Source organism: Podarcis tiliguerta (genome assembly GCF_965153285.1).
Source record: "Podarcis tiliguerta genome assembly, chromosome: 1".
NCBI lineage: Eukaryota > Metazoa > Chordata > Lepidosauria > Squamata > Lacertidae > Podarcis > Podarcis tiliguerta.
This window is the reverse complement of record NC_139534.1, coordinates 20,723,576-20,748,831: the sequence shown is the minus strand read 5'-3', so window position 1 is coordinate 20,748,831 and position 25,256 is coordinate 20,723,576. Positions and strand designations below refer to the sequence as shown.

Genomic DNA, 25,256 nt, shown 5'->3' with positions numbered 1-25,256 from the left:
TACAACTTTCATCCGTCCAGCCTGCATGGCCCAATGGTCAGAAACGATGAGGAGCCCAACAATAGCTGGGTTGGGAAAGGCTGTTCTGGAATGCAGAGACCCTCACCAAGCCAATGAATCCCTAACCCAGTGGTTCTCAAAGGGTGTGTGGTGCGCCACACCGGTGTGGCAGGAGAGGATGGAACGTATTCTGGGAAGATCCAAAGGAATGAGGGTTTGTTTATCTCAAATTAGACTTAATATAAATGAGATTACCTGGCCACAGCAAGCTCACACCTCTCACTTGAACTTCTAAACATACTTAAGGTACATGTGGAAGAGGCTCGTTTATAATTATATTTTGGGAATGATTGGTCATCTTATGTAGCTGCATTGCGTTATACTTTCTGGATGTCCCACAATCCTATTATAAAGCAGTTGTGTTCTACGTTATAAATCAAGCACAGTGGTACCTCGGGTTACAGATGCTTCAGGTTACATACGCTTCAGGTTACAGACTCTGCTAACCCAGAAATAGTACCTCGGGTTAAGAACTTTGCTTCAGGGTGAGACTAGAAATCATGCTCCGGCGGCGCAGCAGCAGCGGGAGGCCCCATTAGCTAAAGTGGTGCTTCAGGTTAAGAACCGTTTCAGGTTAAGAACGGACCTCCGGAACAAATTAAGTACTTAACCCGAGGTACCACTGTACTGCTAGGATTGTTTCTTTTTGTTTTCCTATGTATTTCTTCTCAATTAAAATAAAATAAAATGCTTGAGCAGATCTTTATTCCGAAAGTGTGGCCCAGAGGGGGGAAAAGTTTGAGAACCACTGCCCTAACCTGTGTATTTCCTCCCAAACTGACTTTCTCTCCAAGATTTTGACCAGGCTGAAGGAGGCAGCCCTGGAATTTTGGGACATCATGGAATTGTATAGCTTGCTTCTATAGCTGGGTCAGTGCTAGATACTGTACATTTTGTCTAACGTTCTAGATGGAAGGCAAATTTTTCAGGTGTGGTCCAAGTCCAAAGCAAGTCCTATCCCCCAAGCCACGCCTTGGAGCTGTTTTGATTCCAGCCTGAGCCAAGGAGCACCGGAGAGGAAACCAGGCCTGACTATATTCCTCCCTTGTCCAGGAATGGAACAAACCCCTGTTCTTGTCCCATTTCTGATATTCATGCTGCAGGTTGACCACCCATGGTGTTCAATTGGCCACTGTCCTCACCTGGGAGGGATATTCCCATGACCACACATGTCGATGCAACTATGAAGCCATGTTTTAAATCGGTTGTTATCAGGATTCCTAAACTAAGCAGAATTTGCCTGGACGCTATTCTTTGTGAATGTGAAGTTGACTCAAATAATGCCCAGCTCAACTAATATTGATCAGCAACATGCACATTTTGCAACTACCGCATATTAAATCTCAGCCGTCATTTTCGTAACCACTGGCGTGGCTTGTTTTTCATTTCCCCGACTCCATTTTCAACATTCATGCTGTGGTCGCAATATCTCCGAGAATAATGCAGTCCTTGTGCTGCAAGCATAAGAGACTAGGTTGCTTTTTTTATGCTGCATAGAGGAAGGTAAGTTGGAAACTCTGCAGAATCAGTACAGGAAGGATGACAGCCTAAGGGTACTCTGGCCCAATAATAACAACATTCAAGCAATAGTGCCTGGGTCATGACAAACCCTGACCCTTCCCCAGAGCTCTTTTTCCCAGGAAGTTGGCTTGGAGCCACCTTTTATCAATAGCAATTGATACCGTGCAACTTTAACAAGCCTAGAGAAAGTCGGAAGACGTCTCGTTTTACACCCTTAAAAATAAATCCCCAAATCTTACGCCGATGATTGCCTCAGCGGTTGTACATTTAAAAAAAGAGATGGGGGGGGGGGAAACCTCAAGAAAACAAAAGTCAGTAAGACCAGTTAATTTAGAGCTTTGCTGAACAAAACGCTGAAGCTGTTGGGGTGTGTGTGTATTGAGAACAGCCGCAGCAGAGTATTGCAAGCCTCTTCCATTCATCCTTCGACCAAAGGGGTTTCATTGTCTATTAATAAAAGTGTGGATAGATGTAATGCGTTTTCTATTTTTAAAAAACGGGATTCTTAACCCTTCCCCCTTTTCTTTAACACCACAGGCATTTCTTTGATAAAAAGAAATCGTGTCTCTACAGCCAGTATAGTAAAAAGGGTTACGAAGAAAGCAGAAAATCTAGAATTCACATCTCAATATTCTTTTTGATAAAATTTCCCACTGCTAGCATGGCGTAACGTGAAAGCCTAAGTCAAGAGCCAACAAGAGAGCTCAATGAAACAAGTCAGATCCAAATGCTGGACAGAACGATTTTTTAAAAAAGGTTCACACATGGTTAACACCAGGGGAATACAGGCCTCAAACTCGCACATCTGGCAAATTTCAACTTTAAAAAAAAACCAGTTAAAGAAACATTCCTATTAACTTGCTTGCACTTCTGTTATAAAGGGGAAAACACATAACTTTATGTCTACAATTATAACCAGAATGTACAGATTTGCTCATATCTTTTGTGGATTATCCAATTTGAAGTGATAGCAACTCTCCTGACCCCCAAATCTCAATTTTGACAGGAAACTAAGCATTCAACAGATTTAGTATTTAGATTTTTAAACACAGACAAAAGCCTACTAATGAGCAGGCATTAAGATAAATAATTGTTAACAGGCACATCTCCCAAGTGCAACCCACTGGGAAATATTTAATGCATGCTTACACAACTCCCACTAATTTCAATGGTATAGGCAACATTCCTATGGGTTTGTGTCCTTTACGTGTTGCGTACAACGCTTCACTTACTTTTTTTGCAAAGCTAAAAAGTGTATTCTGTGTACAATGTACTAATATGTACATATTGCTTCCTGTGCTATATGTGTACAGGAAAATAACCTGGTTTAAAAACAGCAATTATCCTGTCAGTGTTCCTGGTTTTTAACATACATCCCTAAAGAAAATCCATAAAGAAAATGAAGAATCTGGCACAATAGTTTCTGTACTCGCCAATGCAAGCTACTCTTAGCATTCTTTACCTACTGTATAAATAAAATAGCTACCAACCCCACAGTTACTCACCAATATTTCATACCCTCCAAGTGTCCCTATTTCCTAGGGACAGTTCCAGGTTTACAAAAGCTGTCCTGGTTTCTGATTTAATTCCAAAATGTCCTACTTTTCCTTAGGATAACCCTATTTCCATCTGAGAAATGTTGGAGCGTATGGAGTTATTTGACCCACAAGTCATCTGAAGGCAGCCCTGTATAGGGAAGTTTTTTTATGTTTAAATTTTAAAATGTTTTTATATATAGTGGAACCTCGGTTTTTGAATGTAATCCGTTCCGGAAGACTGTTCGACTTCCAAATCGTTCGAAAACCGAGGATCAATGGGTGGTTGGCAAAATCCATTGAAAAAATGGAGAAATGCACCTCGGAAGCCGTTCGACTTCCAAGGTGCGTTTGAAAACGGAAGCAATTACTTCCGGGTTTTTGACGTTTGTGTTCTGAATCATTCGGCTTCCGAGACTCTCGAAAGCTGAGGTTCCACTGTATGTTGGAAGCTGCCCACAGTGGCTTGGCATATGGGCAAAGTATATGTATTAAAACTATTATGATGAAATAGGACGGCCCTATTTTCATTGGGGAAATGTTGGAGGGCATTATATTTTAATTTCAGTTTTGCAGCCATGTACCTGAGAAACGACAACAACCGTTGCTTGAGCCATAAAGCCAGCCTTACCTCAACAATGGAGAAAAGTATAAATTATGTCAGAATTTGTTTTCTGAGAGAAATCTTTTAATAAAATACTGCTTGTTTGGAAATGGCATCTAGCAGTGAGCATTTTCCTCCACCGTGTCAGGTTTGGTTAATTACCTGCATTATCTTGTTTTATAAGCAGCAGTTGCAGGAATCTGAAAACACAATTTTATACATTATGGGGGTTAGCCTCCCATTGAGAGAGAATTTACAAATGCAAGTAACAGCCGCAGAAGCCTCAGCATGCCTATGATCAAACGATACATTTTAGGTATCTTTCATGCTACTACAAAATTAAATATTAATCCTTCCAAAGTTTGAACAATTGATTCCCCCCTCCCTTAGAATGGGGAAACTACAGGAGTTTGGGCTAGAGACATTTTGGGGAGCCCTCAGGGTCTCTCTGCCAACTCCACCCCTTCTCCTGTAGGCTCCTCCCTTCTTTGGGCCCACAGCCCATCCTCCTCTGTTGGCCCATAGTGATGGCCAGTGTTTGAAATTCGCCAGGTGCTAGGTGCATTTTGAACCTGGCTATAGGCTATTGGCTCAACAGCAAAAAAACTAAGGTCATGGCCACTGGTCCCATCACCTCCTGGCAAATAGAAGGGGAAGAAATGGAGGCAGTGAGAGATTTTACTTTTTGGGGCTCCATGATCACTGCAGATGGTGACAGTAGTCACGAAATTAAAAGATGCCTGCTTCTTGGGAGAAAAGCAATGGCAAACCTAAACAGCATCTTAAAAAGCAGAGACATCATCTTGCCAACAAAGGTCCATATAGTTAAAGCTATGGTTTTCCCAGTAGTGATGTATGGAAGTGAGAGCTGGACCATAAAGAAGGCTGATCGCCGAAAAATTTATGCTTTTGAATTCTGGTGCTGGAGGAGACTCTTGAGAGTCCCATGGACTGCAAGAAGATCAAACCTATCCATTCTGAAGGAAATCAGCCCTGAGTGCTCACTGGAAGGACAGATCGTGAAGCTGAGGCTCCAATACTTTGGCCACCTCATGAGAAGAGAAGACTCCCTGGAAAAGACCCTGATGTTGGGAAAGATGGAGGGCACACGGAGAAGGGGACGACAGAGGACGAGATGGTTGGACAGTGTTCTCGAAGCTACCAGCTAAACACCATGATGGGGTGTGGGTGGCGCTGTGGGTTAAACCACAGAGCCTAGGACTTGCCGATCAGAAGGTCGGCGGTTCGAATCCCCGCGACGGGGTGAGCTTCCGTTGCTCGGTCCGTGCTCCTACCCACCTAGCACTTCAAAAGCAAGTCAAAGTGCAAGTAGATAAATAGGTACCGCTCCAGCAGAAAGGTAAACAGCGTTTCCGTGCGCTGCTCTGGTTCGCCAGAAGCGGCTTAGTCATGCTGGCCACATGACCCGGAAACTGTACGCCGGCTCCCTCGGCCAATAAAGCGAGATGAGCGCCGCAACCCCAGAGTCGGTCACGACTGGACCTAATGGTCAGGGGTCCCTTTACCTTTACCTAAACACCATGATATACCAATTTATGACAGTATCCAAAAGGAGGATGGAGCTGTGTAGAGGCATTGGCTGGCTTCACGGTTTCCCCCACATCGTGACTTTTGCCGGCACCTGCTCTTGTGATTCGCTCCCGCCTGCGGGAGGCAAGGGAGAGCTAAGCCAGCAGGGTTAACAGGGCCTGCAGGACTCGAGAGAAGCACTGGCTGGCTTCATGAGCTTTGCCATATTGAGATTTTTGCATAGCATACACACACAAGCACATCATGATTCATGATATGTTGCCAAGTCCATAATTGTGAAACCGATATCACAATATGGACTTCAAACTGGTTTGGGATGATATATCGCCGAGCCCTAACTGGGAGCATAAGCAGTTTTGCTCACGTGAACTCCGGATCCAGCCCATTGAAAATATTACTGTCAGACAGACTGGTTCTATATGTAGACACTTGTGGGGCTGAGAGAAAGAGGGCCCCATATTCTTGGTGAGCTGGCTTGGGCGCAATAGGTTCCCCATGCTTGACTTAGAGCTTGGGTGGCCAACCTGGTGCAGAGATGTTCTTAGACTACAGCTCCCATCATTGGCCATGCTAGCTGGGGCTTATGGGAGTTGTAGTCCATCAACCACTGCTGAGATAAAGGCGGCAGCAACCAAAGGCTGAAATGGCCCGGGTGAACCAGTGTTTAATCCCCCCCCCCCATATAATTCTCCTTTGCTTCCTAGTCTGTTTAGTGCCCCTCCTCACACTTGGCAGAAGAGATTCACCTTTTCACAGCAGTACTTCTTCATTTACAAATTACAATTTTCCCAACAATTTGCTGTGTATAAAAATTGGCCTTACGTGCAACCGGCCACTTAGTTGGAGAATGGAGCCTGCTGCCTTGACGCATTCTGTGAACAATTGGTAATAACTCTGAACCGACCCCATTTATTGCAATGGGAGTTCTTGACTACAGTCTGAATTCTTACCAGATAAACTCTGCCACCCGCTTTTGCTCTGTGCTAAGTTTGCTACCGATGCAAATGTCCTCTGAAAACCTAATGGACTTCCATGTGTGTATAGGCCAAAACAATTTGTCTCGCTGACCTAAGAGGAAATTTGGTCTCTTCTGTATGACTGCAAATGCCTCTTTTTCTAATTCTTAATATTGGCTGCCCAGTTACGCTTTTCAGTGATGTGGATACAATACTTAGGAAGCAGTAGGTGAGGGTGGTTTTTCAAAAATCTTCTGGTTTAGTCTTCAATACTTTCCCTCCCTGAATGATTAATGTGAATAGGAAAATAATGTTGACCCATTTAAATCGTGTTGGACAACCTTCGTTGCTCATCTGCATAATGAAATACACACTGAGCATTACGTCTTAAGTGTAGGAGCCACTGAACTACAAATATTTCTCTAATTCAAATTATGAAGTAAATTATAGAACGTTCAGTACTAATAATAGTATTAAATATTAAGCCACCGTGTAAATTGTAATTGTCAGGGAGAACCATAAATTGAAAATACTATTATCAATTTAGCTATAACAGATAATTTCGGTAACCTGTCTCCCTCCCTCCCTCCCTGCTTACAACACTGCATTTGGGGGGGGGGGAGTCTCCATGTTGAAATCCACTTGTAATAAAACGCTAAAATCAGAGTGATTTATATGTGTATCATTTTGTGTTCCATTTTAAGTTAGCAATATTAATTTGCAAGGCTAAAATATATTGATTTTTTTATAACACTGTTATCTTTTTGCTTGAATGCAATTTTTAAAAAGCAAATTATCGGTAATTGAGATGGAAAAATCATTCTGGGCAATGGTTAGGAAACAAAGAAAACCATTGGGCTCTAAAATAATAATAAAAAAACCCCACGAATTTTATGAAACGGGGACATAATTTGCAGCGTTTTAAAATAAATGCAAACTTTAAAATGGTGAACTTAGTCTGCGGGGTTTCTATGGTTACCCACCTTCAGACAGCTTTATAAGATGCGTAAATAGGTCTATGAGTGATTTATAATTATTTGTGTGGGGTTTTTTGTTTGATATGTTGGTAACCTTGTGTTCCGTTTGCATGTAATACATTTTGCATGCTTTGGTTTATGTATATTTTAGCACCTTTGATTGACAATGATTGAGCGTTCCTTTCTTGATTTTTTTTGTCATAGATGATGGATGTTGATAGTGTTGAAAATGTAAACAATTTTACTTGCATCACTATTTTGATAAACAAGGACTCTCTTATGCTAAATAGGGTGGGGTGGGGGGGAGGGCCTGTATATCTTGAGCAGGAAAGCTCCTTTCCTTTATGTTCAACTGCTTCAAGCAGTTTCCGTAATCCTGCCTGTTAAATATATTCATCAAATCAAACGCCAGACTCTCGTGTGAATAAATATGCTAGGTATGCAAGAATGCCGCACTTTAGCGGCTGCATGACATGAAAACAAACAATGTTCACGAAGCTACCAAATTTCAGAAGAAATTGGACTTTTGTCTGGAACATCTTCATTACACAGTATGTGGTATGAAATACAAAAAAATATATTTTCGGATTCCATCTACATCTTATAAATGCCAGGCCGCATTTTGTCTGTCTGCGCATTTGTCAGAATACCTCTTCCAAAAATAGCGGGGTGACCCCCAACCTTACTTAGTCTAGCGTCTGGAGTAAAGTTTAGGGGGCATCGCTGTTTTCATTGGAAATTAGCTGCTTACGCCACGTACAGTGGTACCTCGGGTTACAGAGGCTTCAGGTTACAGACGCTTCAGGTTACAGACTCTGCTAACCCAGAAATATTACCTCGGGTTAAGAACTTTGCTTCAGGATGAAAACAGAAATCTTGCAGCAGCAGCAGCAACCTGAGGCCCCATTAGCTAAAGTGGTACCTCAGGTTAAGAACAGTTTCAGGTTAAGAAGGGACCTCCGGAACGAATTAAGTTCATAAACCGAGGTACCATTGTACACCCGGTGTGTTTATTCTTGAGACGCTCCTATCCATGCAACAGGCGAATGGGACAAGGGAATGAGGAAGAGAGAGTGAGAAGCTTGCTTTGCAGCTCTTTTGGACCATGCTTGGAGGAGAGTTGATCCATAAAGACTGGGGAGGCTTGCGCTCTGATTTCCACATCAGAAGGAGGAAGTGTGTGGACCTGCTGATCTCCAGGAGAAACCTGCAACAGAGCACAGAAAGAGGTGGGCACAGCCCCAAAAATGGTGGCTTGCGGTGCCAATCATTGCAACACAAGAGGCGGTCAACAATGTTAGAAAGACAGATACAGTGGTACCTCGGGTTACATATGCTTCAGGTTACATAAGCTTCAGGTTACATATGCTTCAGGTTACAGACTCCGCTAACCCAGAAATAGTGCTTCAGGTTAAGAACTTTGCTTCAGGATGATAACAGAAATCGTGCTCCGGCAGCACAACAGCAGCAGGAGGCCCCATTAGCTAAAGTGGTGCTTCAGGTTAAGAACAGTTTCAGGTTAAGTACGGACCTCTGGAACGAATTAAGTACTTAACCCGAGGTACCACTGTATACTAACCAAGAGCCAAATGGTTCCTTAAATCATGGTTACAGTCGCCAAAATTGAATGTCTGGTTGCCATTTGGGGGCACGACAGCTCTAAAGTCTCATTTTTCAAATGATGGACTGACTGTGATTGATTACCAGTTTAACATCTGGCTAGTTCAGATGACCTGGAGGAGCGTCTCCACCTCCATCGTTCTGCCCAGACACTGAGGTCCAGCTCTGAGGGCCTTCTGGCAGTTCCCTCACTGTGAGAAGTGAGGTTATAGGGAACCAGGCAGAGGGCCTTCTCGGCAGTGGCGCCTGCCCTGCGGAACGCCTTCCCATCAGTTCTGAAGGAAATAAACAACTATCTGACTTTTAGAAGACATCTGAAGGCACCCCTGTTTAGGGAAGTTTTTAATGTCTGATGTTTTATCGTATTCTGCTGGGAGCCACCCAGAGTGGCTGGGGAAACCCAGCCAGATGGATGGGATATAAATAATATGTTGTTGTTTATTGATTATTATTATTATTATTGACAACCTTTAGCTAAGTTAGGAACTTTGATAACTTAAAGAAGAAAAGTCACTTGATCTAGGGACAATCCACATTCATATTGGCATATTCCGATCTCTTTCTTAATGGTGACACGGACCATTCCTAACATAGGAATATTCTTCACAACTGTGAGCAGGGCAAGGGGGGGGGGTATGTAAGTGAAGGCAAGCTACGACAATTAAACTATAACGTTGCTCACCCCTCCAGCTCAGACTGCACAGAAAAAGCATTTTGATTCCTGAAATTCGTTCTGATTGTATAGTTAAAATATAACTGATAGAGTTCCACAGGATGGGGTGTTAGTGTGTGAAAGCAGTCTAGATCCAAGGACCCCCCAGGCATGCTCCTCCAAGTGGTGGAAATGTCAGGTGCTATCCTGGCACCCTGGCACCTTCACTTGGTCACAAGTGGTCGATTGTTGTTGTTGTTTAGTTGTTTAGTCTTGTCCGACTCTTCGTGACCCCATGGACCAGAGCACGCCAGGCACTTCTGTCCTCCACTGCCTCCTGCAGTTTGCTCAAACTCATGCTGGTAGCTTCGAGAACACTGTCCAACCATCTCGTCCTCTGTCGTCCCCTTCTCCTTGTGCCCTCCATCTTTCCCAACATCAGGGTCTTTTCCAGGGAGTCTTCTCTTCTCATGAGGTGGCCAAAGTATTGGAGCCTCAGCTTCAGGATCTGTCCTTCCAGTGAGCACTCAGGGCTGATTTCCTTCAGAATGGAGAGGTTTGATCTTCTTGCAGTCCATACGACTCTCAAGAGTCTCCTCCAGCACCAGAATTCAAAAGCATCAGTTCTTCGGCGGTTAGCCTTCTTTATGGTCCAGCTCTCACTTCCATACATCACTACTGGGAAAACCATAGCTTTAACTATACGGACCTTTGATGGCAAGGTGATGTCTCTGCTTTTTAAGATGCTGTCTAGGTTTGTCATTGCTTTTCTCCCAAGAAGCAGGTGTCTTTTAATTTCGTCACCATCTGCAGTGATCATGGAGCCCAGGAAAGTAAAATCTCTCACTGCCTCCATTTCTTCCCCTTCTGTTTGCCAGGAGGTGATGTCACTTAGCGAACGATTTGAAATATTTTCCATGAAGCTTGAATTAGTTCTATTCCGGATTGTTTTATTTGTATGTTTTAACATGTTGCAAACCACTTTGAGATTTGTTCTTTAAAATATAAAGCGGTATAAAAATGGAATGAATGAAGAATAATAATAATTTAACATCCCAGAGGTGGGAGGGAAACGGAGCCTAGACACTGCATTGTGGTGACCACAGCCCAGGTTTAAGGTGCCATTTGGTGATTAGATTATATATCTGTGTTTCTAACACTGCTGGGACTTGAACCAGGGACCTTGTGTACACCAAGCATGTGAATCTATCACTGCCCTCTCTTATCCACTGTAGCCAAATAAATACTTGGGCCACCTGTACACAAGTGGGTGGGAAGAAATGTGCATATTGTACCTTGTGAAGCACATTGCAGGTATTTCGCAACGGAGTACATGGGTCAAGAAGATTATCTCACCTGTGATGCTTTTCCCACTTGGAAGCAGCCCCGAAACTCCACACAGAGTCATAAAAAGTAAATTGCATCAAATCACTGGGTGCAATCGTATGGAATGATCACATTTGATCGCGACCCCTGCTAGGTTAACTGGTGATGAAGCAGCTGTTCAAAGAGACTCGCCTGAGTTTCAACAAGAGAGAAATAGAAGCCCCTACATGTGTGCAAGGACGCCGGGCTGAATCGGATGGTAGATTTAACAAGACGGGCAAAAACTGAGAAGCCACCGCGGAATATTGTTTCTTGGAAGAGGTGATGGAAGGAGCCCTGATCTCATTAAGTTTGCAGTGCGGTTGAATTCCTACAAAAGACCAGTCAGGCTAATCCAAGCCTTGTCAAGAACATCACCCCCTGGGGGAACCTTCACAAGGTTGATTCCCAGGGCAAACTGGCCATTTTAACTCTGGAGTGGGCAACCTGCTGCTCTGCAGATGTTGTTGGATGAGAACTCCCATTATCTCAGACCGATGGACATGCTGGAGCATATCTGGAGGACCACAGATTGACCATCGCTGCTTCAACCTACACAGATTGGCAGTCACTGCGAAGCCCACTTAGTAGCAAGTATGCGTGGAAGGCTTTTTTTAAAAAAAGTTTAAATTACTTTACTTACTAAATCCAAAGATCTGGTACATGTGTTATTCCATGCAGCAGCAAGGAGATGCAGAGGTGTTGAACAAGCCAGGGCTAGGGGACGTATTAGCCCACCCCCCGCTGCCCCAAGACTACAATTCCCATCATCCCCATCCAGAATGGCCAGCGGGATAGTTCAGCAGCACCATGCGTGGAAATTTATGACTCGGATTTCTGTTTCCTGTAGAGTTGCTCGGAAGAAAACAAAACAAATTTTAAAAAAGCCAAAATCTAAGGGATTCAATGTTCGTCACTCCAATGCATTGCCTGGAGTGCGCTGGAACAAAGATACAGGAATAGCCACACAATCAGAACTGACAGAGCCCAAATAATAAGGGAGCAAGCCCATGCAATCAAGCATTTCCCTAATCACACGTGGAAAGTTTAAATAATAAAAAAGCGCCTTCAGCTGACCAGATGCAGCCCCGCCACAAAGGCAGCAGATATAGAGCAACCGCAGAGCGCACCTGTTTCTTCAGCCCCTCTCTCTTTGAAAGAGAAAAGGCCCAGCCTGGGGCCTGTCACAGCATACCCCTATTTTCACATCAGGAAAACACAGCAGGGCATCAGAGCTGTGCTAACGCCCCCCCCCCAGCCCCTCATTCACACAGAGAACACACCTCCTGACAAGGAATGGCCCACCCTTCTCTGGTTCAAGGCCAGAAGGCGCAGAATTGCTGTCACCTTACCACTAAGCTGTGGGTTGATGGCAGGGCAGAAACCTGAGAAGGCATCCGGTCTGGCCTGGTTCTCTTTGGGGGAAGAGCGGTCTGCAGAGGAGGAAGGGCGAGAGCTCAGGCAATCTGAGCAGGAGACAGGCGAAACACCCCCCCCCCCGAGATTACTAGTTATAAGGTTACTACGACATGTGCACAAAGGCAGTCATCGTCAACACTCGGGCATGGTTTTTCACAAGGAGTAAGTTTCCTTGACTTCTGGAATTGCAAGATGTTCAAAGCACCTCAGAGATGGGCAGGGGGTAGAGGAAGAAGGCAGTCAAACGACAGGTAAAAAAGGTAAAGGACCCCTGGACAGTTAAGTCCAGTCAAGGGCGACTATGGGGTTGCAGCGCTCATCTTGCTTTCAGGCCGAGGGAGCCGGCGTTTGTCCACAGACAGATATCCAGGTCATGTGGCCAGCATGACTAAACCGCTTCTGGCGCAACAGAACACCGTGATGGAAAACAGCGCATGGAAACATCGTTTACATTCCCGCCACAGCGGTACCTATTTAACTACTTGCACTGGTGTGCTTTCGAACTGCTAGGTTGGCAGGAGCTGAGACAGAGCAACAGGAGCTCACCCCGTCGCAGGGATTTGAACCACCAACCTTCTGATCGGCAAGCCCAAGAGGCTCAGTGGTTTAGACCACTGTATGAACAGCTCATACTCTTTTACTTCATACCCTCCAACATTTCTCTGATGAAAATAGGGACATCCTATTCCATACTAATAATTTTATTATTTATACCCCACCCCTCTACTCTGGGCGGCTTCCAACTTATTTAAGAAGAAAATAAAACACGAAAAACCTTCCCTGAACACGGCTGCCTTCAGGTGTCTTTTAAAAGTTGTGTAGTTTCTTAACTCCTTGGCTTGGGGATCACATGTCTCCAACATTTCTCTGATGGAAATGGGGACGTCCTAAAGAAAAGCGGGACATTCCGGGATCAAATCAGAAACCTGGACTGTTTCTGTAAACCTGGGGCTGCCCTCGGAAATAGGGATACAGTGGTACCTCATGCTACATACGCTTCAGGTTACAGACGCTTCAGTTTACAGAGTCCGCTAACCCAGAAATAGAACCTCGGGTTAAGAACTTTGCTTTAGGATGAGAAGAGAAATTGTGCGGCGGCGGTGCAGCAGCAGGAGGCCCATTAGCTAAAGTGGTGCTTCAGGTTAAGAACAGTTTCAGGTTAAGAACGGACCTCCGGAATGAATTAAGTACTTAACCCGAGGTAGCACTGCACTTAGAAGGCTTGTAACTTTAGCAGTTAGTGTTGTGCTGCGGCACATGGCGACACCTACGGAAACGGGCTTGGGTGAATTCAGCCGCTTGGATCCTTTTAATCAGCAGGTAGGCAATTACCGTATTTTTCGCTCTATAAGACGCACCAGACCACAAGACGCAGCTAGTTTTTGGAGGAGGAAAACAAGGAAAAAATAATAATATCTGAATCTCAGAAGCCAGAACAGCAAGAGGGATCGCTGTGCAGTGAACGCAGCAATCCCTCTTGCTGTTCTGGCTTCTGGGATAGCTGCGCAGCCTGCATTCGCTCCGTAAGACGCACACACATTTCCCCTTACTTTTTGGGAGGGAAAAAGTGAGTCTTATAGAGCAAAAAATACGGTACTCACCTCTCCAGCGGGCTTCCCTGGGGACCCTGCTCTGTGACCCTTTTCTGTCCAAACAGGTGTAAGGAGAAACGGGGGGAATGTGCTTCGTCCCACCGCATCATCAGCATGTATTTGATATGCAGCGCCGCATTGCCCTCCCCTCCCTCCGCCAAATCAGGCTCTTTTCTTTGTTGGAAGGGGACTGGGCTTGCATGACGGAGAATCCATTACCACTCGGTTCAAACAATATGAAACTAATTTTGGTACACAGGAAGAAACAAATGGGAAACAGTCGCAAGGGGTAGCCCGCTCCAGCTACAGAAAGTGCTTTGTCAATGAGGCCGGCAATCAGCGTTTGTTTCGGGGCTCGTTGCGGCTCGCGGTGCCTCTCAGTGGGCCTGCACCTGCTGTTTTGCACATGATTTGAGGCAAGAGCGCAGCACAGATTGCTTGCACAGTTGCTGGCTGCCCTGTGTCTCGTCCCAATTAACACCCCACTTCTGAGAACTAGCGCAGAATTAAGCCCTCTTCTTCACGCTTTACTCGGGTAAAGAGGGAAAGCAAGTAGAGAGTAGGGGGGAGGGCAGACATTTGCCCACCCCCAAGCACATGGCTTCCTTAGGATGAGGGCTGCTTCATGCAGAGGCTTCCCTGTATTCTGGAATCCTGAGCAATCAGAGTCCCAGGATCCAAGGAAGACTCCACGTGTAGAGAAAAATAATGGGTTATTGGGTTCTGGGGGTTTTCTGATTATGCATTTTGTGGTTTCATATTTTGATTTTATCCCTGAACCTCCCTGAGACCTCTGGGTACAGGGTGTAAAAAGGTAAAGGACCCCTGGACGGTTAAGTCCAGTCAAAGGCGACTATGGGATTGTGGCGGTCATCTCGCTTTCAGGCCAAGGGAGCCGGCGTTTGTCCACAGACAGCTTTCCGGGTCATGTGGCCAGCATGACTAAACCGCTTCTGGCACAACGGAACACCGTGATGGAAAACAAAGCGCATGGAAATGCCATTTACCTTCCTGCCACGCCAGTACCTATTTATTTACTTGCACTGACATGCTTTCAAACTGCTAAGCTGGCAGAAACTGGGACAGAGCAATGGGAACTCACTCCATCAGGGGATTCAAACCGCCAACCTTCTGATAGGCAAGCCCAAGAGGCTCAGTGGTTTAGACCACAGCGCCACCCACACTTTTTATATAGGGTGGTATATAAATTCAATAAACAACAATAACCACAACCCACATCAGAAGGCCATACTAGTTATGCCCAGACTTCAAAAGTGAACCCCCACAACCCCTATCTTCATTCTTTGTCTCTTCACACAAGCAAAGCATGAAGAGGGCTTCAGATAGATGGTTTTCAACCAGTGTGCCATGGCACCCTGGGGTGACTTGAATGATGATCAGGGGTGCTGGCCATCTCTCCTTCCTTCCTTCCCTCCCTCCTCTGATGAAAAATTAACAACACAAAGTCAGAAACTCCAGTCCGTTTCAGGGGCCTAATCCGGCCCACTGGACGGTTTAATCCGGCCCCTGTGGCAGTTCAATATCAATCCTAAAAAAAAGGTTGACTTTGGCTGGTCGGCCCCTACGGTCTTTCACTTCATCAAATCTGGCCCTCTTTGAAAAAAGTTTGGACACCACTGCTAATCAAACAGGCAAACGAGATGCACTTGTCTACATTTTCATGCATCTCTGTGCCATGTGATGCTGGTCATCTTTGAAAAAGTGTGCACTGTAGAAAAAGAAGGTACCTTTTATCATATGTGGTGGATGTGTCCCAAGGTGAAAGACTTATGGGACAAGATTTATAATGAGTTGAAAAAAATGTTGAAAAATACATTTATTAAGAAACCAGAAACCTTTCTACTTGGAATAATAGGATTGGAATTGCCCTAAAAAGATGTTAGATTGTTTTTGTATGCCACTACAGCGGAAAGACTGCTACTAGCTAAAAATTGGAAATACCAAGAAATACCAACAATAGAAGAATGGCAGGTGAAGATGTTGGACTTTTTGGAGCTGGCCGACCTGACTGGAAGAATCTGCGACCAGAAGGAAGAGGAGTATCAAGAAGATTGGAAGAAATTCAAAGAATTCTTAGCCAAATATTGTAATATGAGATAGTTAGAAGTTACTTGAAAGTGCCAAACAGGCCTAGGACTAGAATAAGAATGAATTGCAAAAGATCATGGATTAGATTATTAAGAAAAGAGAAGAGGATAGTAAATTGAAGGAGTTAATTTTATTAGAAATATGATTTTGGAGAACTGTTACAAAGTGATTCAATGAAATTCAGTTGGGGGGGGTTGAGGAAGTCAGTTAGCAATGAAAATTAAATTGGGTTTTAGAAGTAATAAGTCTTTTATTTTTGTTTTTTTTTTCTCTAGTATTGTTATGTGTTTTATTTTGTGTGTTTTATATGTTATGTTTGTTATAAATGTCAAAAATTAATTTAAAAAATTGGGGGGGGGGGGAGAGAAAAGTATGTGCTGAAACAGCTCCCAAAAGGGGTAGGGACAGAACAGGGGAATGTCACTTATGTACATTCAAGTGATGCACATGGCGGCCCGAAATGGAACTCCTGTAGAAGGGGAGATTCCCCTGTAGCCCACAGGGGAGCCGAAGAAAGAATGGGGTTGGTTAAGGGAGCTGTGGACTCAAATAGGTTGGAAACACACTGGTGGAATCTACACACATATAAAAAAACGCTGTGAAAATGCTTTTTTTAAAAAATGTTTTGAAAAAATATATTGAATTTGCCATAGCTCACTGTCGCCATCTAATGTCACATTTGTATATTAAAACATTTTATTTGCAACTGAGTCCACACACACAAGACTGGCATAAACATTATTTAAAGACCTGTTTTGACTGTGCATGTGTAAGACAGAGGATATTAAATTGTTTAAGCTATGATCCCTACCGGCTCCTTGGGCAGTTGTCTTGGGCAGTGTGTCTCCCAAACACTAAAGTGCATTTTTTACTTTTCTAATACCACAGACCACTCAAGCTAATAGCAAAGAAAGAAGAGGCGGCCATTTGAAAGTTTTACGGAATCACTCTTAATACCTTTCTTTGTAGTAGCAGTACAATCAGTTACAGGGAGAGAAGGAGGGTGCTTGTTCAAGTTCAGAATGCATAATATTATTTCCCCTCAGACCTGCTCCTTGCTCCAGAAGTATGCCTGTTTTACTAGAGACTCAAATCCCTTGCCCTTGTCTGAAGTTTGGCGTGGTATTCAAATCAGTCCCCCTTCGACCTCCATGCGGCATTTTAGTTTAAGCACAACATCTGGACCTTATAGGCAAGGCCAGGAGCTTTTCCAGAGTTCAGTGGGAAAGTCAGAGTTGTAAAGTCATTGTCAATTAACTCAATGAATTAATGGCTCAATCTGTAGGCCAAAAAAATTAAATGAAAACTCACGAGTTTGTGATCAAAACTGACATGGTAATAAACCCACTGACAGATTCATACATGCAAGAAAGCATTGCAGTAGATAGGGTTGCCATGCCACCTGTTCATTTTTCACACAAAGGATATGGGAATTGTAGATGTTGAGCAAAACATGACCTATTATTTTATGAAAGAATAACTGTATAATTGTATGACTTGTTTTATTGTCTTTGATTTACTGAGTTTGCAATTTATTTTCAAAAAATTTTTTAGGGTACAACACTTCAGTAATGCTTTGCTGCGAACGACTCTGCAAACAATCAAAACAAAAATCCAACAATGTAAGGTAGAGAGCAGGTTGGTTATGGCAGGATAGCCGCATGGTGTCCTTTAGATGTTCTGGACTACAACTCCCATCAATCCAGCCATGCTAGCTGGAGCTGATGGGAACTGGAGTCCAGCAAAATCTGGAGGGGACCAAGTCAACTATACTCCAAATAAACCCCTAATTTCCAAGGTCAAACACTATCTAAAAACTACTCTGGTATATGATAGTGTAAGTCAACAGCAGCTGTATTTTGAGGGTTTGTATCTGTTGATAGAATTCTATGACTAAATTTTATAAACAGTTCATTTATGTTTGTTGCAATTTTTCGCCCTGTTCTTTCCAGATATTCCATGGATGGGATCTGCAAAGTCTTTAGGATCTTTTTCCATGGCTTCTCTTACATCGTTGAGATCGCATTTATTCCCAGCAATAGCAGCAACTATGTTGGGATGTCCGTGCTACTGGAGTTCTTCCACACAGCTCCTTAAAATTAAAAACGTTTCCTCTTTTGTGATGAAGTCATAAACAAAAATAGCTGCTGCAGAAGCTCAATAGTACATTGGCGCTAGAGCGTGAAATCGTCTTTACCCGGCTGTATCCCATATTAGGAATTTACGCAACCCATTCTGATACTGCGCTGTCTTTCTCATAAAAAGATGCTCTAATTGTTGGATTGATGTTGGGATCAAAGCTGTCTTCTACAAAGCACTATACAGTGCTTGATATGCCCACACCAGCGTCCCTCCAGCACGCAAACTCTGAGCTTTCTCAGAGCCATGGCTGGAGAAAAAGAGACAGATTGCTTCTAAGGAACAAAGCTAACCATACCCTCCCCACTGGAAAAAGGCACAAACTGAAGAGCCATTGTCGCCCTCTCCCTCCGTCAAAAGTCTCTCTCTCTCTCAAAAAGAAAAGAAAGAAAAAGAAAAAGGCATGGGAGATGACATGACCCAAAAATCCTGTCTTTTCTCCCACCCAGTTTCTAGTTACAGGTAAAGTATTCTCCTTTTCCACTTTGGGCTCCACAAAATGGGCACCATCTTAGAGGGCCCATTGACAATCCTATTACAGTGGTACCTCGGAAGTCGAACAGAATCTGGTCTGGAAGGCTGTTCGACTTCCAAAACGTTCAGAAACCAAGGCGTGGCTTCCGATTGGCTGCAGGAAGCTCCTGCAGCCAATCGGAAGCCGCGTCAGACGTTCAAGTTCCAAAGAACGTTCGCAAACAGGAACACTCAGTTTTGGGTTTGCGGTGTTTGGAAACCAAAACGTTCGACTCGCAAGGCGCTTGGGATATGACTGTACTAGATGAACTTCCTTGCACCAGATTCAAAATTATCTCAGCTAAACTGAAATGATTCAGACATTATTTTTATTTTTATTATACCCCGCCCATCTGACGGGGTACCCCAGCCACTCTGGGAGGCTTCTAGCATATATAAAAACATAGTAAAACATTATTATTATTATTATTATTATTATTATTATTATTATTATTATTATTATTCCTATACTGCCCTTCATCTGAGGAGCACAGGGTGGTTTACAATATAAAAACAAACAAACAAAAATACCCACCCGGCCCAGTTTAAAAGGGTGTAGATTGTTTAATTAGGCAAAAGCTTGGGAGAAGAGGAACGTTTTCGCCTGGTGCCTAAATATATGTAATAAGGGCACCAGGAGATGAGGCCTATTGACGCTCCTGGCCTTTTTGCCCTTCCAACAATTTTGAGGGCTGAGCTAAGTTACTTTAGCAGCATCCTGCAGCCTAGAATCCCTGCAAACCGTAACTTCTCAAGGTTTCCAGGTCGTGGGACCAAGGACCAGAAACCCTGGGAAGTTATAATTTGACCCTTGACTCAAGCCCCGATAGGGCACATGTGTATACTATTTCGTTCAGGAGCCTGGGGAAGATGACAGAGATGGCAGGGAAAGGGGGCCGATTGGCTAGGGCACCATTTGTCCCTCTCTCTTCCCTCTTTCTGCTGTTGCTTGGTTTGCTGAAGATGTAATGCAGATATTCCTCCATTTAGGAGCTGGTTAAATGTGTGGTCAAAGAGATGAAGCTGAACCATGCCCTGATTGACAAGTGTGGCAGAACATGATGGAAAGGACAAAAAACTACTGCCCTGCCCTACCTTTTCCCTTTCCCAGACATGTCTGCTCTCCTCCAAATTTAATAGCACCCATAAGAATCACATCAAGAGAGCCAGTGTGGTGTAGTGGTTAGGAGCGGTAGACTCGTAATCTGGTGAACCGGGTTCGCTTCCCCATTCCTCCACATGCAGCTGCCGGGTGACCTTGGGCTAGTCACACTTCTTTGAAGTCTCTCAGCCCCACTCGCCTCACAGAGTGTTTTGTTTTGTTTTTAATGTATTTTTATTAAAGATTTTCTTGATTTACAAAGGTATGTGCAATGTCTCTCGTATTTTTTTCCCCACGTAACAATTTTTTTTTTTACAAATCATTTTCATTTGTTGAGACATTAGGAAGAATAGGGGGAAAGAGGTGATGGGGGAAATATGAGTGGGGGTGGGGTGGGGTGGTGCTGTTTCTATTTTACTTAATATATGTAGGGTTTTGTGTCAGCATTTCTTGTGCGGGTTCTCTGCTGTTCACTTGTGTTCCGCAGAGTGTTTGTTGTGGGGGAGGAAGGGAAAAGGAGAATGTTAGCCGCTTTGAGACTCCTTCGGGTAGTGATAAAGCGGAATATCAAATCCAAACTCTTCTTCTTCATCATCATCAAAACTCCATCTTACAGCAGATGTAAGAAACAGAGTCTTATGGGACCTTCAGTCTAACGATTTTATTGTGGCAGCCTCAAGACTCTTTGAAGGGTTGTTGTTGTTGTTGTTGTTGTTGTTGTTGTCGTCCCCCCCCCGCCGTAACACAGACAGTTACCCCTCTGGAAACTGTAAATGTAAATTATTAAGAATAAAAATGAGAATAACAGCCACCCCCTAGTCCCAAGAGACATGATATCAAACCAGTGGCGTAGCGTGGGTTGTCAGCACCCGGGGCAAGGCAAGTAATTTGCGCCCCCCCTCCGCTGCACTGTCCCTCCCCCAGATAGTCCCTCGCTCTCTCTCCACACCGCACGCCTGGCACCCTCCCCTCCACAGTGGGCGACGACCCGGTGGCTCGGATTCGCACAGCCAGCACTGCAGTGAGAGAGAGTGAGTGAGCCAGGTAGGGGCAGAGAGCTGCGAGTGCGAGCGCCCCCCCAGATGTTGCGCCCGGTACGGCCGGGCCCCCCCTGCACCCCCCACGCTACGCCCCTGTATCAAACAGGTCCAACCTCAATCAGAGACCAGGGAGAAGAGATGGTGAAGGAAGACTGGAGGAAATTTAAAGATTATTTACAGAAACATTATAAAATTATGAACATTTGAGGTATCAGATTGAATGTACAAGAATGTTATTATAAAAACGACAATGTTACAGAAAGTATATTTAGTAAGACATAGGGAAATGTAAGGATAAATAAGACAATAACATTAATCTGAACCAAAGATACGCCAGAGGGAAAGAGTTTACTACCAGAATATAAGATCTAGAATACAGAGTGGGAAGGCATGGGGAAGTCGCAGACTTAAGTTAATGCTGAAGAATACAATGACATAATATTTGTTTTTAATTTTTTTATTCTTATCTTTTTCATTTTTTCTTTTTCTTTCTGTATAATGTATGTATTGTTTTGTTTTTGCTATTTTCTTTTTGATGTGTTTGTCGATTTGTTTTCTGTTTGTTATTGAATGTGGAAAATAAAATATTATTTTAAAAAAAACAAACAAACAGGTGCAACCTCAGGAGGTTGTGGAGTCTCCTTTCTTGGAGGTTTGAGATTCCTGCATTGCAGGGACTCGATCTTTATGACCCTTTGGGCCCTTTCCAACTCTACAATTCTATAAATTCCCAGACTAGAGGATTTTATTAAACAATAGTAAAGATTGGTAAGCAATATTGCCAGGTTACTCAAGCGCATGCTTCTTTTGATTCAGTTACATTTTTGAAAGCCAGTTTTGAATGAATTCCCTCAGCCGTTCCTGAAGTTTACATATTTACCATAGGTAAATTTCTATCTATTTCTTACGTTTTTTTGCGGGGTGGGCAGTTAAAACCATTAGCAGATGAAAGAGAGAAGTTATCATTAAGTGTTCTCAGCAACTGCCAGCTTTTAATTCTGCACCTGTTAATCCACTCGAGAACAGCATATAAAATACTATTTAACATTTTTATAGCACTTTTCATCTTCAAAGAACTTTGCAAATTCAAACTAATTAACCTGCCAAAGATGTAAGTATTACCTCTCTTTTGTGGCTGCAGGTTAAATTGTTTTGTCTGCTAACACCCAGTATGCATTTCAAGATCAGAGGCTGGTGGTTTCTGGTCCTTGATCCCATGCTCATGAATTTCACACACACACCAGTTAGGGACGAATATCCCAGTTCCAAGAACTAGGGATTTATAGCCCACTCCTATACAGGGTTAAGCATGCTTAAGCCCACTGACTTAACTAGCATCAAATGCACTAAACACCCCCTGTGAACAGACATCTAGCAATCCCTGTTATTCTGTGTGAGGGCATCTCATTGAGGTTCCCAAATAGTAGCTCCTCATCTTACTAACCACTTCTGACACGGGTAAATTAAAAACTGAAGCAGCTTGCTAAGCAGCAAATAGCCCTGGATAGCTCAGTTGGTTAGAGTATGGTGCTGATACCGAGACCAGGGAGAAGAGACGGTGGAAGAAGATTGGAAAAAATTTAGAAATCTATTTAGAGAAATATTGTAAAATTAATGAATATTAGGAAATGTTGGAATGAAATTACATGACTTTAGGAGAAATATTATAAGGAGTTAAGTATAAATAAAATTTAAGGTTTTGATGGTAAGATAAGGTTAAAATAAATTAAGATAATTAAATGACAGAAAGCAGTGAAGGATGGAAAGGATTTGCTGATATAGTTAATAACTGGAATACAAAAAAGGGAGGTGTGAGGAGGTCGAGGAAATAAGTTAATGAAAGATAAGGATAAATATTGGATGTGTTTTTAATTGTTTTTGTTTTTGTCTTGATGTATTGTGTTTTTTTGTTCTCTTTTTATGTATTGACTCTTTTTTCTTTTCTTTTTTTACTTTTTACTTTTTTTCTTTTGCTTATTTTTTGTAATTTTTAAACTTACTTACTTTTAAACTTCTATTTTTTTAAAAAATAGAGTATGGTGCTAATAACACCAAGGTTGCAGGTTCAATCCCACCATGGGACAGCTGCATATTCCTGCATTGCAAGGGGTTGGACTAGATTATCCTCAGGGATTTTTTCCAACTCTACAATTCTATGATTATATGAAATAAGGCTTGCAATTTGTAAAGAGTGGTTGAGGGGGGGAAAGAGAACAAGTGAGAGGGATAGAAATAATAATAATAATAATAATAATAATAATAATAATAATAATAATAATAATTTATTTATACCCAGCAACTCTGGGCGGCTTCCAACAAAATATTAAAATACAGTAATGCATCAAACATTAAAAGCTTCCCTAAACAGGGCTGCCTTCAGATGTTGTCTAAAAGCCTGATAGTTGTTGTTCTCTTTGACATCTGGTGGGAGGGCGTTCCACAGGGCGGGTGCCATTATCGAGAAGGCCCTCTGCCTGGTTCCCTGTAACTTGGCTTCTCGCAGCGAGGGAACCGCCAGAAGGCCCTCGGCACTGGACCTTAGTGTCCGGGCAGAACGATGGGGGTGGAGACGCTCCTTCAGGTATACTGGACTGAGGCCGTTTAGGGCTTTAAAGGCCAACACTTTGAATTGTGCTTGGAAACGTACTGGGAGCCAATGTAGGTCTTTCAAGTTATGTGGTCTCAGCAGCCGCTCCCAGTCACCAGTCTAGCTGCCGCATTCTGGATTAGTTGTAGCTTCCAGGTCACCTTCCTTTCTAGCCCCACATAGAGCGCATTGCAGTAGTCCAAGCGAGAGATAACTAGAGCATACACCACTCTAACGAGACAGTCTGCGGGCAGGTAGGGTCTCAGCCTGCATACCAGATGGAGCTGATAAACAGCTGCCCTGGACACAGAATTAACCTGTGCCTCCATGGACAGCTGTGAGTCCAAAATGACTCCCAGGCTGCGCACCTGAAGAAGCCCTGATGAGCATATCTAGTTCCCTATGAGGCCCTCTGAATCATGGCCGTAGAGGGAATCTAGATGATATCTAATTCAAACCAATGTTAATCCAACTCAGATCCAATCAGCAGAATAATGCACAAATTTTACTGAAATGGGTGGAGCTCCCATACATTTCAGTGGGGTTGATTCAGGAGAATTGAATAGTGACTTGCCACTCAACTTTAACATATTAACATATGACATGCTATAAATACAGAGTACAGTTAAGCATGGCACACTATGTAGAATAAACATAATTTTTTAAAACAATCCCAAAACGTAAGCATAAAGCTACTATATGTAAAAGGAAATGTTAGGAAGGATACAGTATTTATTGATTTATAGTTGTTAGAAGCCTCATAAACAAGTTATCTAGGCCATCGGATGACTTATTTTAAAAACATAACAATTATACAGTGAAATCCACAATAAATCTTAGAAAGCCAAACCAGCATACAGCCCAAACAGACAGATCAACACAATAACATACAAACGGTCCAGGGTTAAGAGATAAGATTTCAAAGCAAACAAAATTCACTCAAACTGCTGGAATGAGATGTATTATCTTAACGTTGGTGTTAATTCTTATCGGAGTTAAAAATAAATAAAAATGGTGCTAAACACGAGCTACGTTTTCCTTAGTCACTATTATCAGGTCATCTTTAAACAGCATCTGCATCTTTAATGACTTGTATTCGTTCAAATTAAGAGAGTCTTTCTACCTGAAATAAATGATCAATAACTGAAAAAAGGATTTCGTCGGGGTGATGTGTAATTGCTTGAGCTCATAATGCTGTGTACATAACAAGCACAAAGAGAACGCACAAAGAGAATGCTTGAACACAGTTTTCTTTCAACTCCCTTGGGAATCCCAGCACTATAAGTCTTGAATTCCTTAACACAAGGGATCATGTTCATCACTTACAACAGGGCATCTGGGCCTAGGTCCAGGTAGTCTGCTTGTCTAACTCTGATGAAATATCGGCGCCACCAGGTAACAGTAGTGGTCAGAAAACCTGCCAGAAGTTTGTAACTGAAGACTAAAAAATGAAATTAGCAGACTGCCTTAACGAAAGGACTTCTTTCTGCAGCATGCAATAACTGCAAGATACAGACCACGTAGACCAAAGGCAAATTGTTCTGCACGTTCACATATGGTAATGTAATAGTTGGGATTATTAAAAGCTCACAACATATACAATGGTACTTGAATTTTTTTTAATAAAAAACAACAACAGGACATTCTGGGACAGTTAGAAAAGTAGTTATTTCGGGGTCCCATGAAGTAGAACCAATGAAAAAAAGGACCCATAATTATATTGCCTATTTGGTGAGGTTGGCTGATTACTGTTATAGCTTATCTGCATACAATGGGCTGTATCTAACAAAGTGGGACTTCCTCTCCCTGGACACAAACCATTCCCCCCCCCCCCAAAAAAAAACCTGATTTGGGGTGGGTGGGGACAAAGGACATCCCATCTCAGTCCACCCAGCTCCCTTAAAAGGGCTAGCA

The 25,256-nt window shown here is 43.1% G+C and overlaps 1 protein-coding gene and 1 pseudogene across 5 annotated transcripts in view; both read right to left on the bottom strand.

The window, feature by feature from the left end:
• The window catches only part of METAP1D (methionyl aminopeptidase type 1D, mitochondrial), a 99,136-nt gene that overhangs the window by 66,234 nt on the left and 7,646 nt on the right, over positions 1-25,256 (bottom strand). The window lies entirely within an intron of this gene.
• On the bottom strand, positions 17,624-18,875 carry LOC310670735 (ras-related protein Rab-22A-like; annotated as a pseudogene). The gene has a single exon. The product of its transcript is annotated as a ras-related protein Rab-22A-like (transcript).